The sequence below is a fragment of the Bidens hawaiensis genome, unplaced genomic scaffold, assembly GCF_021521415.1.
Source record: "Bidens hawaiensis isolate Kalapana, Puna unplaced genomic scaffold, B.hawaiensis_p1.1 tig00025367_1, whole genome shotgun sequence".
Taxonomy (NCBI): Eukaryota; Viridiplantae; Streptophyta; class Magnoliopsida; order Asterales; family Asteraceae; genus Bidens; species Bidens hawaiensis.
In genome coordinates, this window is record NW_027494045.1 from 33,716 (window position 1) to 51,010 (window position 17,295).

General features: G+C 31.8%; 1 pseudogene; it reads right to left on the bottom strand.

Moving 5' to 3' along the window:
- Nucleotides 1–8,847: 8,847 nt before the first annotated feature.
- LOC143571388 (auxin-induced in root cultures protein 12 pseudogene) lies at nucleotides 8,848–9,583 on the bottom strand (annotated as a pseudogene).
- Nucleotides 9,584–17,295: the final 7,712 nt, after the last annotated feature.

Here is a 17,295-nt window from a genome sequence, read left to right on the forward strand (position 1 = left end):
ATTTTAGCTTTAAACTTAAACTGGAGCAGAGAATACAGTCATTGAATTGAACATCAGCTCAAAATCCCCATTAATCATACTGTAGTCCTTATTTAAAACCTAAGTAATTATGATCAAAATTTTCAAGTAATCCCTTCAGAACGTTTGATTTGTATATTAATTTGACTATATGTCATTATGCGTGCAGAACATATTAAGAGACGTACAAAATCAAAACTAGGGAAAATTAATAATTAGTCATTCATAGTACAATATGCGATTATACATGGTCACTAGTAATCCCGTCTTAATTATTAAGCGCTTACATAAGACTTATGGGTGAGACTTTAATTTATCGGATCTTTAAGCATATCATGAATGTATTCGATACGAAAATTTTGATTCCTCAATTCGTTCATAAACGAATAATTTATTTAATATCGAAATTTTAGTGCAGCGCTTCTCGAACTGTTACTGTTTGAGAAAACCTGGCAGGTGACTTTATCATAGTAAATATTCAATGTATAATTTATATGGAGTTAATAAACTTATGAGTCCAGTGATAAATTTTTAACAACATTTATTGCTAATTGCATTGTGATTAATCAACACATTATGTCATTATAACTTAGATTGTTGTTATCAGTTCATTGTGACTCCTCCATGAGATAGATTTATCTGTTAACATTAGAATATATCCCGAAAATTGCATTTTCTTATCTGTGAATATGACAAAGTTTAGAGTAATCTAACGGTTTGAATTCCCACTTCTTCTTTAAATTATAGTCTTTCGTTTCCTTTAAAGATATCTTAGTACTCTTTTAGATGCTTCACATTAATCTAGACGTATCTAGTGTGTTGCAATTTTGAGTAATATCTAAACGAGTATAGACTTGAACCTATATAAGGCTTCTACTTAATGAAGCATAGAAAGATAATCTATGTGATCCTATTATCCTCTAAAGTAGAACAGTATTGTTTGTTGCATGTGTAAGAAATATCTCTGAGATCTATAACATCAAAGTGTGTGAACAATGCTTTGATTTATGTAACATATACTTGTCAGAAGAATGTCATCTATATAAGGACAAGTTTGTTATAAGTTTCTCCCATGTATATTAATCCACTTGAGTTTTGACGATAATAATTGTATAAAGATTTCATCACAATTTGATGTTTGCATTAACCCATATATGGATTTTATTGACCTATAGACTAAATGTTCTTTGACCTTCAGTTTATAACTTTTAGGTTGTTTTATGAACATATAAATATGTAAGCCGATTGTTATGGAAAGTTGTTTTAATGCCCATCTAATGTAGCTTTTAACTATTATAAGCTAATAGAACAATAATGATACTTAAAGAAATCTTTTGTAATATAGGTAAGAAGATTCTTTGATAATTGGTTTCTTCTTGAATATAACCTTTAACAATAAATCGTGCTTCTTAATGTCTTAACTTTTTTTTATTGGAATTTAGTTTAGTTATGAACACTCTTAGGTGATTCAACCAAATCTCAAATGTTATTCTGACTTATGGAGTCAATTTTGCTAATAATTGATTTATTCCATTAAGAGGATTGATTGATTTAATGGTTTAATTAGAAGAGGTATGATCATTAAGCTTTCGAACATCCATTTCAACTGTAGTTACGGAGTTTGCATAATCATCAATGTCAGTAGGTTTTAAAACCTAGATGGCCTCCTAAGTTGATTACTAGGTAATTTTAAAAGTCTCAGTTTTATGGATTAGCTCTTAGTTAGGTTGCTATCATTTTCAGTATTCTAAGTGTGTAAGAGTTGGTGCGTATGGTGTACAAGAGATGTATATGGAGTTAAATTTGGAGTAAAATTTAATTACTCTCTTCCCCCGGCCTCTTGTACTTTTAACAAGTCATTATAAGGACTTTTACTGCTCCCACTGGCCTTAGAAACCCTTAGGAAATTAGCATACTTAGGGTCAATATTTAAAGACCAATAGATTCTAACATAGAACAAGTTAATAATATAAGTTGTCGTAGTTTCTCTTGTGAAGATTATTTTAGTAAGAAATCAGAGTATGCCCACATTTAAGAAACAATGAAACTTTTGTATGAGTAGTAGTAAATTCTAAAGAGATTAGTTTTGAGGGAATAGTGTTGTGATGGAGTAGTGTTTTATACAAGAGGTGTTAAGGGCATATAACACATGATTTAAAATCACTAAGAATAGTATTATATGAAAAATCACCCTCATCAACAATATCATGATTTCTCACAAAATTTGGTTTTAATGGAAGAATTTTATAGGTCACATTTGTCTTTTATTAAGTTTTTTATTTGCATGATAACAAAAGTTATGAAAGTATATAGTATATCATCTTGTTCTATTTTATAAATATTTCAACCCAGATATTGATAACAAATAATATGAGAGTTTAAGGTAAGAGTGACTTTATGTTGGCTATGCAAACCTCATAGCTATCATAATGTAGCTTAAGTATTGATACTAAATTCTGATTAATCTTTAGAATATGTAAGGTATCGTAAAGCATAATTAGGAGACAATTTATCATGATTCTAATAACCTTAACATGTAAATTTGTCACGGACACTCGTGTTAGTTATTTGTTGATTTCAGGTAAACATATAGAACTAAACTCAACCAATCATGTGTTAATGGGAATATTAGGATTAGCAGACTTTAATATCATTTATACAACTATCAGTTTTAGCTAGTTGTTCTTTTGAATTATGGATAGTCTTGTAATTTCTATGCCTAATCTAATGACATATTTTTGCAATGATACTTCTCCTTAGAGAACTTAAAGCTGAAAGTAATACTTGTATTTTGTCTATGAACGTTAGAATTATCCTCTTTTAGGTTTTAGTGGTGTGAGTTGAATAACATCTTATTTCATGTACCAGACATTTCTTTTCTTGTACATATGTTGTTGATCAACACACTCATTTTCCTTTGATACTTCTGAGTGTGATAGTTGATTCTTAAGGCACCAAATTGTACTACTGAAAATTTTAGTATGTAATGTACTGTAAAATTGTACTTATTTTCATGTGTGAACCCTAAATTTATGGGTCATGGTAATGTACATTATGATGCATTCAGGGATACCATTTAACTTTATAGTTAGAATTTAGAAGGAATGCATTCATCTTAAGTGTTTTTTTTATTAGTCTTAGGAAAAAACTAAATCTAGAATAACTCTAGTGGTAGCATTTATTTAAATAAGTTCTTGATTATCATTATCATAAGAGAAATTATGATTGACTCATCCCGTTTGTTATGCTCTAGTTTTCAATAGAATGATTGTTATTAGAAAGAGCAGTAGGTGAATCATATCATGTCTTAATGGATAACTAAAACTGAGAAGAGCTAAATGTTATTAAAACTCTTTATGAGACAAAATTCAATTGTGTTTTGAGATTAGAGTGGATGATTTGGATGAGATCGTTATTTATAGAAGAATGTTATAGTGAGTATATTATGGGATATTAAAATAATACCGATTAAAATGAATGATCATTAGATTAATGAAGGATCATTAACGTGAGGATCATTATATTTTATTAAAAATGTGATATGTCTATTATTAACATCAAACTAATAGACTATAATTAAAAGTTCTACTTAAACAAAAAAAATCACTTTTGGGCAGAATTAAAATTTATTTGAGTGTGTGTGCAAAACCGTTGTAACACATCTTCTTTGAGCAGAAGTGAAACAACTATTTTAATTATGCACGAGCTAGTTTTACTAGATAAAAATGTAACACATCACCTTTGGGCAGAAGTGAGACATTTGTATCATGTTATGCAAAAACTAACAAAAGGTTTCAATTAGACTTGAATGATATAGTAAATGTAACACATCACCTTTGGGCATAACTGATACATCAAAATTCACTCAAGTTAAGCTTTTTTATGTTTTGTAAAAAATTATAAAATTTAATTGTTTAAAAACGTTTAATTAAGAAGAGTTTATAGGAAAATTAGAGTTCTCGGGAAATTAGTTATCTATACTTTTGAGTTCTTGGGAACTATGAGTTCTCGGGAATTTTAGTGAGCCCGGCTTTTAGTGGGTTTTCGGGGTTATGAGAGTTTTCGGGTTTTTTAAGGATTTCAAGATTTTGGTAAACCAAACCCATTCTAGAAAAAAAACCCGAAATTTAATTTTAAATCTTTAACTCAAAAACTATTTTTAACCCATCAATTATTTTATCTCATCATTTATTTTTAAATCCCATAAACTAATTTATGATAAAGATGAAATTCGAATTTTAATGGATTATCTTGTTTCCAAATTTAAAAGATTTAATTATAATTATCCCCTATGCCTCGGATATTATTAGGGTCCAGTTCCTTCATGTCTCGGTTATTATTAGGGTCCGGTTCTCTCATGCCTTGGATATTAGTTGGATCTGGTCCCTTCTTTCCCTACAATCATACATTCATATACATATTTCTTCATACAATCATTCATATAATGATATACATAATATTAACCTCTTTTATATCATATATTACACAATCATATAGCATACAACCACTTAAGGTTAGTGTATTAACTAACCACATTGGAGTATGCACACAGCCCCAAAAATATAACAGAGAAAAGGGGCTAGAAACTCACATGTTTCCTGTTTCTTTCCGAGTTTACGATCACACCTATTCTCAGCTGGGCACGACTAACTGTGTAGCACTTAAGAAGCATCACTTAACTATTCCTAACTATATCATATTTCTAGGTTAATGAAACCCTTAGCTAACTGGGGTACAGTAGCAGCTACCCTGGCAGCGAGGTTCTAGGGGCAGCAGTACCTAGCAGGGTCCAAGGGGAAGAGCCCATGGCTGGGGTTAAACCCCCGTATATGTTTCCAACGTTTATGTTTTCCCGCGTACATGTTCTCCAGCGTATAAATACATACACGTCAGATACATATGCGCCTGAATAATTCGAACCTACAAATCTGACGTATATGTGTATGTGTACACATATACACTTCTCACTGTGCAGGGTAACTCATCTTTAACCACCACGGTTTTCAGTGATTTTGGCGTCATCAGCCGCCATTAACCACCACGGTTGGCAGGATTTTGATCGTTTATGGTCCAGGTGGTTTTGGGTGGTCTAGAACCATGCTAAGGTGACCTTTAAGCTCGTTTTTGATGAATTGAACACCCGATAAAAGCTATATCTAGATCCAAACGGTTCATTCGGCATCTCGGGGCTGCGGTGTCGGGTTTTAAAATGTTGGGTCAGTTGAGATAAATGATTTCTTACCTTCGGTTGCTATTGGATCGTTGATTAGAATGGTGTAGAGAGTGTTTGGCTTAAGTGTGTGTTTTTGATGGTGTAGGCTAAGGTGTAGAATGATGGAGATGGAAAGTATTTAGGATTTAAGGGGTATTTATACTCCTTCAGCCCTTGGACCTTAGGCCCGACTTCATCTTAAGTCCATGATCTAAATCTATCTATTTTAGCCTACCATCCTTTTATCATTATTATTATTATATTATTATTATTATTTTTCTATTAACTCAAATTAATTCTTCCGACGTAAATAATATTTTAATATTACTCATAGAAATTCAGGATGCTACAATTATTGGATGAAGAGACAAGATTAATTTAAAATTTGAATTTTAATAAACTTTGACTTATTAAATATATATGATATTTACTAAATTACAATTTTTTTCTTCTTTCAAACCCTTAAAACACAAATTCACCATTGATGTATTCTCAGTGTTTATGTTAATTTAAACGAGCGAGTTTTTATAATTGGTTAAAGTATCAAGCATGGTTCATGTTAAAATAGTTTATGATTAGAATGAGCTTCGATCCACGGGCGGGTTTAAAGAAAAAGACATTTACAACTTCTTTTTTTAATTGACCATTTAATCAACCCATCATTTACGTTAAGTTTATCAACATAAAAATCCACAAAAATATATAAACACTAGACTACATGTTTTGGTTTTTTAAAAGGATAAAGCAACTTCTTACCTTAGAAATACAAATGTTAGACATTAACACACTGTTAATCAGAGGATAGATTGACTTTGTATATCCTTCTATTATTAAAAATTTCGAATACATAGATTTCTTTAGTGAACAAGTTATAGTTGCACCAAAAAATGAGGTTGTTCAAAAAATTAGCAAATGTTTGTTATTCATAATTTCGGGAGATGAAAAATATTACCATTATTTAGTGATATCTGTCATAAATAAAATGATACATTACAAGAAACTAATAGTTCCTTGATGTTTTAAATGACCTCAAAATCAAAGGTTGTCAAGTTATAGTTTAGTCCTGAAAGACGATGTTGAAGCGAAAATACATGTGAAAATAAAATACAATATGATAACCGTGTTATAGAAGCGAAAATCATATCCGGAAGTAATATTAGAACTCACACTTTTATTTTTAAAAAGAAAATTTCTACACCTTTAGATAAAATGAATAATTTCAAAGAACAAAATTTTCACTTTATTTTTTGTTTTGAAATTAAAATTAATAAAAGCTAAGGTCAGTTACTATAGATGGTTGGTTTATTTTTAAACAATTTATTTTAACTAGTGATTAGTTCTGCATCGCATTATCTAGAGTCAAAGCACAAATAATGTGAAACTACTAAGTTTTGTTATATGAAGTAAAGTTACAAACAAAAATATAAATATTGTGTACAAAGAAATATTTAGAGTAATAAATTTCTAACTTTTTATTTTCATATAGTATAATGTGTAATTAATTACCGTATAACATGTCTTTATATCAGTGGAACATATTTTTTTGTATTTGACATTATGTTATTATTTAAATAAATTTGCATTTCAACTCGTATGCTACACGAGTAACTAACCTAGTTATAAATATATATTCATTTTGAATTTAGCTTTTTGGGTTTTTAGTTTAGACTTTAGAGTTAAGCAAAATTAGATTTTAGGATTTATGTTAATTAAGTTGGTGTTTAAAAGTTGGGTTTACGTTTAATTAGCTTTAGGGTTTATGATAATTACTCTATTACTCCCTCCGTCCCATTAAAAGTGTTTATATTTTATTTTTTGTTTGTCCAATTATAAATGTTCACTTTCAAAATTTATTAGCCAATTTTCAAGTATACCCTTAGACACACACAACTAACATTAATAAACAATATTGATGGACTCAATTTCCAACTGAGATGGCAACGAGCCGGGTTTGGGCCGGGTATTGGTTATCCCATGCCCATACCCGATTGTAATATAGTGTCCCATACCCGGTCCATTACACGTTGGGTAATTACCCGTCGGGTATCGGGCATACTTGCGGGTATCGGGTATACCCGTTGGGACTTTCAAGTACATTATTTTTAGTATTAAAATTCTTTTATACATTTTATTCATACAACAATTATTATAGATTTAAATATAATACACACCATATATATAAGCGTTCAAATATTCAAAAAAAGAAGTTATCATTGGTCAACTGATATGACCAAGTGACATATAAAACCGAATACTTCTATATAGTAAAAAAAATATATAGAGTAAGAATCAAAATTCAAGCTAAAAAGAGTTTCTTTGTAGTAGAGGTTACTAGATCGGTAGGGGGTGAAAGCTACTCGAATCAATTGGCAAGAGGTCAACGATTACGTGAATTGCTTAAACAATTCCCATCCACCCCCTCGCGGTAGAAGAACAGATACTTACTAATATATATAATATCATTATAGTCTTTATATATACTTTTTATATATATGCTTCACAACTTACGAAATACAAAATTTTTTTTGGGTATATGATTCGGGTATATAGTTCGGTTAAACGGGTATGCGTTTTCAGGTTATCGGCCCGGGTATCATCTAATCCCATACCCGGCTCGTACCCGTGAAAATTTTTAAATCCTAATCCCATACCCGGCCCATGCCCATCGGGTTTCGGGTATACTCGTCCCATCTGTTTCGGGTATACCCGTCGGGCTCGGGCTTTTTTGTCATCCCTATTTTCAAGGAAATATTGTCATTTGATAAGAGAAAAAAAAAATTATCAATCTACCTTAAACTTTGTGTTTTTCAAACTATAACACTTTTAATAGGAGGGAGTATATATTCGTGTGTTTCTCGCAATAAGAGTTGTTGACTTGTTGGTATTAATTGTTTATATAATTTTATATAATAATATATAATATATATAAACGAAAACATAAAAATCATACGTGTCGCGATGTGGTCGCTCATTAAATTAAAAACTAATCTCACCAAATATTTGATATAAAAATCCTACAAAGTAGGGATATACTAAATATTAATATATGATTTATTTAAATATATATATATATATATATATATATATATATATATATATATAATTTATAATTAAAAACCGATTTTATAGTAAAAAAATAAACGGGCCTTGGGTTTTATCAAACCATATAGCTTTAAAACCGGGTTATAACATCTCATTTACTTGTGAAACAATTTATTATCAAACCATAAGTATATTATTAACTTTCGTACAATAAAAAAATTAAAAATTTAAAAAATAAATAAAAATTAAAAACAAGTAATATAAAACAACGCCCATGATACGGGGTATAAAAACTAGTATTGTAATTTATGTTTACATATACTATCATGTTAAATGTTACTATTGTATTTATATATAAACCTAATTTTATATTCGCTTTGATTAGAAAATGTATATGTTAAGAAACTTACTAGCTAATTTCTTAACTTATTACAGGCATCATACGTTGGAATTTATTACATAAAATCCATGAAAGAATATTCAACTACATATAAGATCGTTTTATTAGATATTTGATTATTTCCCATTACACACACATATATATATATAATACACACGTCTATATATATTCTGGCCATTTACTTGCTTATTTTCTGGAGATTAGAAGAAGCCCAATAAGGGTAAGAATCCAAAACGTTCCCACATTAGTGGAAGACGAACTAGTGGGAGGACCATCAAAGGTGGAACTACCGGTAGTTGGAGTACCGATTGGGGGACTACCGGTCAGATCCAGTTTACCCAAAGACTTCAAATTTTCCGGCAAAAACGCATGCACCTCGGGCCTCCCCTCTAAAACCGCACCACCTACCTGCCACACCTGGTTCACCGTAGTCATCGCCTCCGGCAACTTCAACGTCGCGAAGATCCTCATAACCCCATCCGAAAACTCCGCACTGTACTCGGGAACATCGAATGCAATCTTCCCCTCTACCAAGGTGGTGTACGTTGTAATATTATAGGTCTTGACCATCATGGAACCGTTGGCATCCTTGAACGCGAGGAGGGATTGGCACCCTACCATACCGGTCTTGGTGGGGTTAATGGCCCATGATATCCAACCGTCGGGTGTTTCTGGAGGTGCGGCAAATGCGATTGAAAGGGTCGAGTTCTTTTGGGTTAAATTCCAGTAGAGTGTGGAGTTTAGGGTTGGTAGTTGGATGCAGTTAGTGTACACCTTATTGTTTCTGAATTTTTGCGATTTACAATCCAGAGAGTGCACCGATGGTGATTGTACAACTTGAGATAAGAGTGTGAGGAGGATGATGATGAGGATGCCCATGTTATTAGTTTTGGAAATACGAGTTGAGAAATATATATAGTGACATATGATGTACAATTACTTGAAAACAATTTCTCAAAGACGTATTTTAATATAAACAATAATTTATACTCCAAAAGTTGAAACATAAATGGATTTTCTTTAGACTATGAACCATCTTTTACGTACTTCACTTTTTTATGATTGATGACAGCTTAATTTTTTTTTTTATGTAATGGTATAATTACAATGTAACAATTTTATCAACTTCATATTTTAATCCAAACTCTAAATACCTTATACATCAATAGATATTTTTCTCATCAATCGACTACCAACCACTATATATTCTCATAACTAATGTAATTTAAAAAAAAATTGATTTTGCAAAAAAGATCTTCATAAGGTTGTAGGGTATGGACATCGTTTCACCGATCTACCGCCTAGCTACTTGGCAATCGGTGGAATCAGTGAACACCGCCCCCATATTTGAGGTTGGTTAGTTGGCGAGGCTTTTGGGGAAATTGGCCGAACTATTCTACCTATCTTCATAAAAGATCATTTGTTTAATATTACCGCTATACAACAGTAAGACATAGAAAACAAAATATGTTATTAGTTCAATATTTTATATTAATTAAAAGATTAAAGACAGTATATAAATAATGTAAAAGCTTATACAGATTAACTTTTTTGTAAATTTATGCACATAAATATTTATATTATGGTATCTAATTATTATTTAAATTGATTTAGACTTTAAAATAATTAATATCCAATGTAAATGTTAAAAATCATTAAATAAAGAAAAGTATAGCCTACATGAGATAGAAACAAAAATCTATAAGTAAGAAAACCAACAAATCATCTATTTGTCAACGTGTTTTCTATAAAACGGATCGACAAACTTTTATTTTCAAGAAAAAAACATATACTAAGTTGAAAATTTATTTGAATACCAAATAATTTGTCAACGAGTTCTTAAAAATATACACCCGTAAACAAGATAAATTAACGTAAACGATTTCTCATATGCAATTTAAACAATATAATCAAGACTCATTGTTAAATATTTAATGAACTTAGTTTAATAAAATATTTTGTTGATACAATACTTTATATAAATTAAAAGTTTAAAAATATATAAAACAGGCAGACTTTTACTTTCAACACAAAATACTTCGTTTAGTGAAACAATTATGTATGTTGCGTATTGTTAGTATCTAAACCCAACAAAGTTTGTGACATGTGTGAACGCAAGAATAAACGAAGTTTGCTCAAAATATTAAAATGTAAACTTTATTTAAGAACCTTCGAAAAGCTAATCAATACAAAATCACAAGTATATGCAAAGGTTGCGTCCACGAATTAAAAAAATAGAAAAGAGTAACTAAATTATTAAAAAATTAAAAATAAATAATATCACATTTTATGTGTTTGCCAATAATATTTTAATTATTAAAATTTTTTGTTAACGGTCCAACACATCGACATTTTTATCATTAATATTCTATACATAATATTTTAACTATTTATTTATATATCTAACATAATATTTAACAATAAATAAATAATAATAATAATAATAGCCACAATAATTATGATAATTAAGATAATAATATTTTAATATTACTTGCAACCTTATCGAATCCTAAATCCGCCATAAAATATCGTTATTGTTTCATTTGTAATAAGTTAACTTCACATTTAACAACTAGGAATCTTTGTCGGTGAATCTCGAGAAGCTTAATCATTTTATCATTTTGTCATTATCTCATTCTCAATAATCAACTCAATAAGGTGAGTAATTCACATCCCCTGTTTACCGTTTTATATTTTGGGGGCGTTACGCGTTCACAACTTAAATAGATAAACTTTCACTACAATTCCACTATTTGTGTAGATATGTAATTGTTCAAGAAGTTATACGTGTGAATGTGACTATGTGTTTATTTTTGAGTTATAGTTGTTGGTATCTCATCCTCATACTCATTAGAATGATCATATGCCGCTAGAGTAACTCGACCCACTGGGACGAGATAAATGGCCATTTTATGTTATTGTTATATTAATTTTTGTAATTCATGTTTATTCGTAACGAATTGTCATTTTTAATATTATTATATATGAAAATCGTGATTACTTGCTCAACATTATGTTGACAATTAAATATATTTTCACGCATGACACAAGTAGTTTTTTAGGATGAAGGAAGTGTTGAAGTTTTAGAATATACCTTATGTTGCATGATGAATAAATAACAAGTTACTTTTAAGTCATTGATTTGTGTTTTGAATATTTCGATTGTAATGTATTTCTTTTGAGAACAATGTTTGTGCTTTGCGTACTTAATATATATGAAAAGATAAATTTAGATATTGACACGTGTAATTTAACTTAGTGTATTTTGAGCTATGATACAATATTTTCGCGCCCCGGCATGTTCCGCCATAGGTTGGGGTGTGACAGATTGGTATCAGAGCCTAACGGTATAAGATATGTGGTTAGACGTAACGACCTAGTAGCATGCTTAGTATCCCTATACGTGCACCTTATTTGTTTAAATATTTTTACATAGCTTAGCATATTTAAATTGTTTATCATATACAATTGTACACAAAAGCTCACACTTATTCAGAGGCTATGCCTCACTCTCAAAATCTATTTTCAAAACTATAGTATGATTTTTTAATCGGGTATTTTCTTAAGAAATCACACCTTTTTATTCCCCTCTCCTTGAGGATGATTCGTGTGACGGATATTTAGTAATTATAATGGGGGCGCCCTTGTTCACCGAACCCTTGACACCAAAGCTTGTGAGCCTAAGGAAGTGCAGTGCGCATAAATCTCAATCAGCAGTGAGACCCAGTTCCTTCTTGGAGTGTTCGGTGTGAAACTTATTAAGCCAAAGCATATCACACCAAACATTCACGAATATACTACCCTCATTGTATCAAAAATGGTCATGTGATGATCACACCCTTAATTTATAACCGAATTCACGGTGATTCGTGTCTAAACTCGGTTTTCCTTATTGTATTTTAGTTGAACAGATGGTTGAAGTATGAAAATACGGAGGTGTTCCCGAATTACTTCAACCGTCTACTTTGACACCCCTCAAATTCGATTTTGATTGATTTTGTTCATTTGGTGTTCGATATTTTTCATTTGTTGGAAGAACCTATGATAGTTCATGAACCAACAAACGAACCCATATATCTCATTTTAAGTTATGGTATTTGATGTGTGTCTAATGAGTGCTTTTTCTGTGGGACTCACAACGAAGCTTTAAATTTACAAAACGGAAACTCCTAATAACACCACACACAAGTGGCAAGTTACCGGTCACAAGTAGTATAGACCTAAGAAGTCCGGGTATCGAACACGAGGACACGTTAGAACACCTATGATCACTAAACCCTGACAAGACCTTACTAAGAATAATATTTTTTAAAGTGAGATTTAATAATTAAACTACTTGACTTAAATTACTTTAACTAAATTAATTAACTGGACTGACGGAACAGACAGACAAAACTTTCCTAATTTAGAGACTTAACTCACAATGGGGAAAACGTCTACCTAGGGAAGAATCATATTGACGGTCTAACAAGCTAATGGATTGAATGATCTCACGAAACCGGTATCTAAAGATGACACAACTAAGGTTCGCTCAAGAAAGCTAGATCACCTCTCGGTCTCACTAACAAACCCTAACTTACACTTAATTGATTTTAAGAACAAACGGGGAAACGAATGCTAAGGTGTTCTAATGCCAACTCTCCTCTCGGACTCACCGACACACGACCCTAATGGAAACGAATACTACGCAACCAAGGATAGAGGAACAATTTGGTTTAACTCAAACTAGACCAACTAATCGATCACGAACCCAAACCTGACAAGAACCGAACCCGCTCTCGCGCGATCCTAATCCTAACAAGTAAAAGCAATGAGACGAATTTACTTCCTATCACCTCTCGGTCTCTAAGAAGATGATTAACCGCTGAATTAAACCAATTAAGAACCTCAACAAAACCTTACGGTTGTACACACCGCAAACAAACTCTAAACACAAAGTAAAGACTTGAACATACAACTATCAATCAAAACCAATTCAATTAATCGAAGTATGAGATTATGAGATAAAATCTATAATATTACAGCCACTAAACACAACCTAATTCGTCATTAAACCAAACTTTCAATAGCAGTTCAAGTCATATTAATCAAACAATCCAATCAACTCATCAAAATCGAACAATAATCATCAAACCTAGGTAGAACTAACAAGTTTAGCCAATCATAACTTTAGGAAAACAGCTATAACTCATAATAAACATCATATTAATCACCAAAAACATAATCAAAATTATCCAACAATCAATTTTGATCAAGCACAATTCAATCCTCAACTCAATTGCAAAACAATTCACTTTTAAGATCAAAATAAAAAAACCAAACCAAAATATATGGGGATGAAGTATAATGTTCTTGGATGCTTTTGGCTATGAAAAACACTTAGAAACACTTGTAGTCATGGCTGCAACGCTCCTTTCTTCCTTGAACTTGAAGCTTCCGATCGGAATTCTCCAAAGGATTATGGTTTATAACTTTTTTTCTTCTTTTTTTTTCTTGGTGTAGCTACTGATTTCGTGATTTAGGAGCTGGTTAGGGTTTGTGTTTTTTTGTTGTTTATTATATTATAACACATATGGGCTTCACAAAATGGATATGGGTCGGACCTTTTAACTTGATTCTTTAATAATAGTGCATAAAAGGCCTCTAATTCTCTTTCAAAGCTCGGTTTCTTTCTCTTTAAACCCGTAACCTACAAAATACATATTAATGTAAGACCATACTAAAACAAGTTAAAAACATTAAATATTAGATAAATAAGCGATTAAAACAATGATAAATAGCGTGTAAAACTAGTGTGTTTTACAAAATATCAAATATCCCCACACTTAAAACTTTTTCGTCCCTAGAAAAGAAATCCACGCAGGATCATAACCAAGTGAAAACAACAAACTCCTAGATTATTTAATATTATTAAAACAATAGAAACAGCTTGACATATTGAGCGCGATTGCCAGTATATTTGTCCACTTTAAACCCAGCCACTAACCAATCAAGCCCCCCATTGCATTAAGCATTTTAAATCCAAAAATCAAGGCTACACCTACCCATTTCAGACAAAAAGAGCTATAAAAACTAGAGTCGAATAACACTCGGTCGACAAATCACCATAAGCCAAGGACTCGTTGATGGTACTAAGTAGATGCACTCGGTGAAATTTGATGGATGAATGTTCATGTGGAGGCCGTACGAGCTATTCCTAAATATTATTGGACTTTGTCCTATAAATCCCTAATTTAATATTTATTGACTAAGAACCTCGTGCCCCAATAGTGTATCCTCAGAGTCACTATCCCCTTGGTAACACGTAAACTCTTAAACCCGTCTAGTATGTGCATCTTTGGCCTCTTTTACTATTTTTGAGAATGCTTCTTTGGAATTTTATAATACATAACTTTTCACATTCAATTGCCTTTTGGAACAACTTTCGGAGTACACTTTCAACACATACTTTTTTTTATATCACCATAAAGTATATAACTATTTTCTAAGCTCGTAAAAAGAAGGACATATGATGGTGTGCTGGTTTGAGTGCATCCAAGTCTTACCATCTCAAAGTTTTTAGATTATGGTAATCCTCCCTAAGCATCGAAATTCGGTTTCACCGTTTTTCAAATTATTAGATATATATATATATATATATAATTTGCTAAAGAGGACTATCAATGCTAGTTGGGCCTACCGACGCATCCCAAATCAGATATGCAAACCATCTCTTCTTTTATTGTTATTATTATTAATATTACTATTACTATTATTATTATATATTTTTTAAAAGTTCTGAGAGCTTGTTAACACAATGGTAATAATATCATTTCCTGCTTAACGTAAAAGGAAAAAAAATTTCAAGGGACATTTTTCTTTAAAACTCTTATTATTTTTTTCAAATTCAGTCGTCCCAGTCACTTTCATTTTTTTGGTCAATGGCTATCCCGTATGTCTACAGGTAGATAACGGGACCAAACATATACAAGTATATGTCCCTCAAATTTAAGTAGCCGGCATAATTTTCAGCGAAAGAAGAAAACACACAACAGTCGCCCCAGTCACTTTCAATTTTCAGGTAAATGGCTATCTCGTATGTCTACAAGTTGATAACATGACCAAACATATACAAGTATATGTCCTTCAAACTTGAGTAACCGACATAATTCTCAGCGAAAGAGTGCAAAAATGTTATTATTATTATTTTTTAATTATTTGTTTCTACAATTAAGTAAAATAAACTCCCATCCACACCCTTAGAACGAATCGTCCTTGATGAGAACAAGGAAAAGAAATAAAATAAAATAAAAACTTATAATTTTCAAGAATAAAATAGAGAACGGGTTATTCCCCTGGTTTATATGCAGAATTCTTACCAGTAGTGTATCAATCGAATGACCGTATAGCATTTCATTCGCGGCCGCAACCTCGGGAGAACCAGTTCCAAATCACAATCAGAGCTACCATGCGCATAATAATACTTGCAATAAGTCAAACTCGCTCGCATGTATCGGCGTACAAAACAAAAAAAAAAAAAAACATAAGAAAAAAACATATTTTTGTGTTTTTGTATTTTTTAATTTTTTAATTTCTATTTTTTTAATATATTATAATAAAAAGAAAGTCAATTCCCCATCGCCACATATAAATTTCACATTGTCCTCAAAAAGACATAAATAAAAAAGGGAAATGGAACAAACTCCCATAGTAAACAGCAGTGGTCGTGTGTTCTAAGTCATGTTCCGTGCCCATCAATATGATATAGTCACGTCAAGTCATGAAGCAATTTGCATCCCCACACTTGCTTCAAACCCTAGCTCATAGACCATCTCATAACCAACCACAGAATAATCGGGTTTCCTCCCGAAAAGCGCTAAGTTTACACAAAAAATCTTCAAACAGACTTGCTCTCGAAACCTCAATCAGGAGGCTTCTCCTTTATCCGCTTCCCATCAATACTCCTCAACACTCTCCTCTTATAATAGGTCGGGAAGAAACCAACTGCACCGCTCACATGGGCCCAAACATACGACTTGAACTTGGCCCGCCAACTCATAGACTCCCCCCCAAAAATTATTCCCTAAAGTGAAACGGGAGTGACGAACTCTTCTGCACACCATGATCTCTGAGCCTAGATATCCTCCTTATTCTTTTAGCCAATTTTTTAAACCTCAACATGTCCCGAATGGAGATTGAGTATGGTTCATGCTTTGGTTTCTCATAATCAAGGTCTACTGTCAGAAAAATTGAATCAACTACTACCTCATGGCTCTTTTCACAAGGCTCCTTCTTGACCCCCACACTTGGCTCGTTATACAATAGATTTTCAAGCAACTTTAAATCACCAAGTGGGTCAAACTCTCCTTCATCCATAATGGTAAAATCCATAAACTCTTCACCAAACTCACCCATGAACTCATCTTCCCAAGAGGGGACATACTCCACCTCCATTTGCTCCTCCATTCTAGTATCCTCAATCTCACTTAGGGGTTCAATAAGTGTTTGAATTAGATGTGTAGTTGGGACATATATTGAATCATTCTTAATAGAAAACAACACATCGTCCATTATTGCTTCCAATTTTGGGGTTGGCTCTAATATATTTCCCGACAAGTCTTTATACCCTAAGAAGTCCCCCATT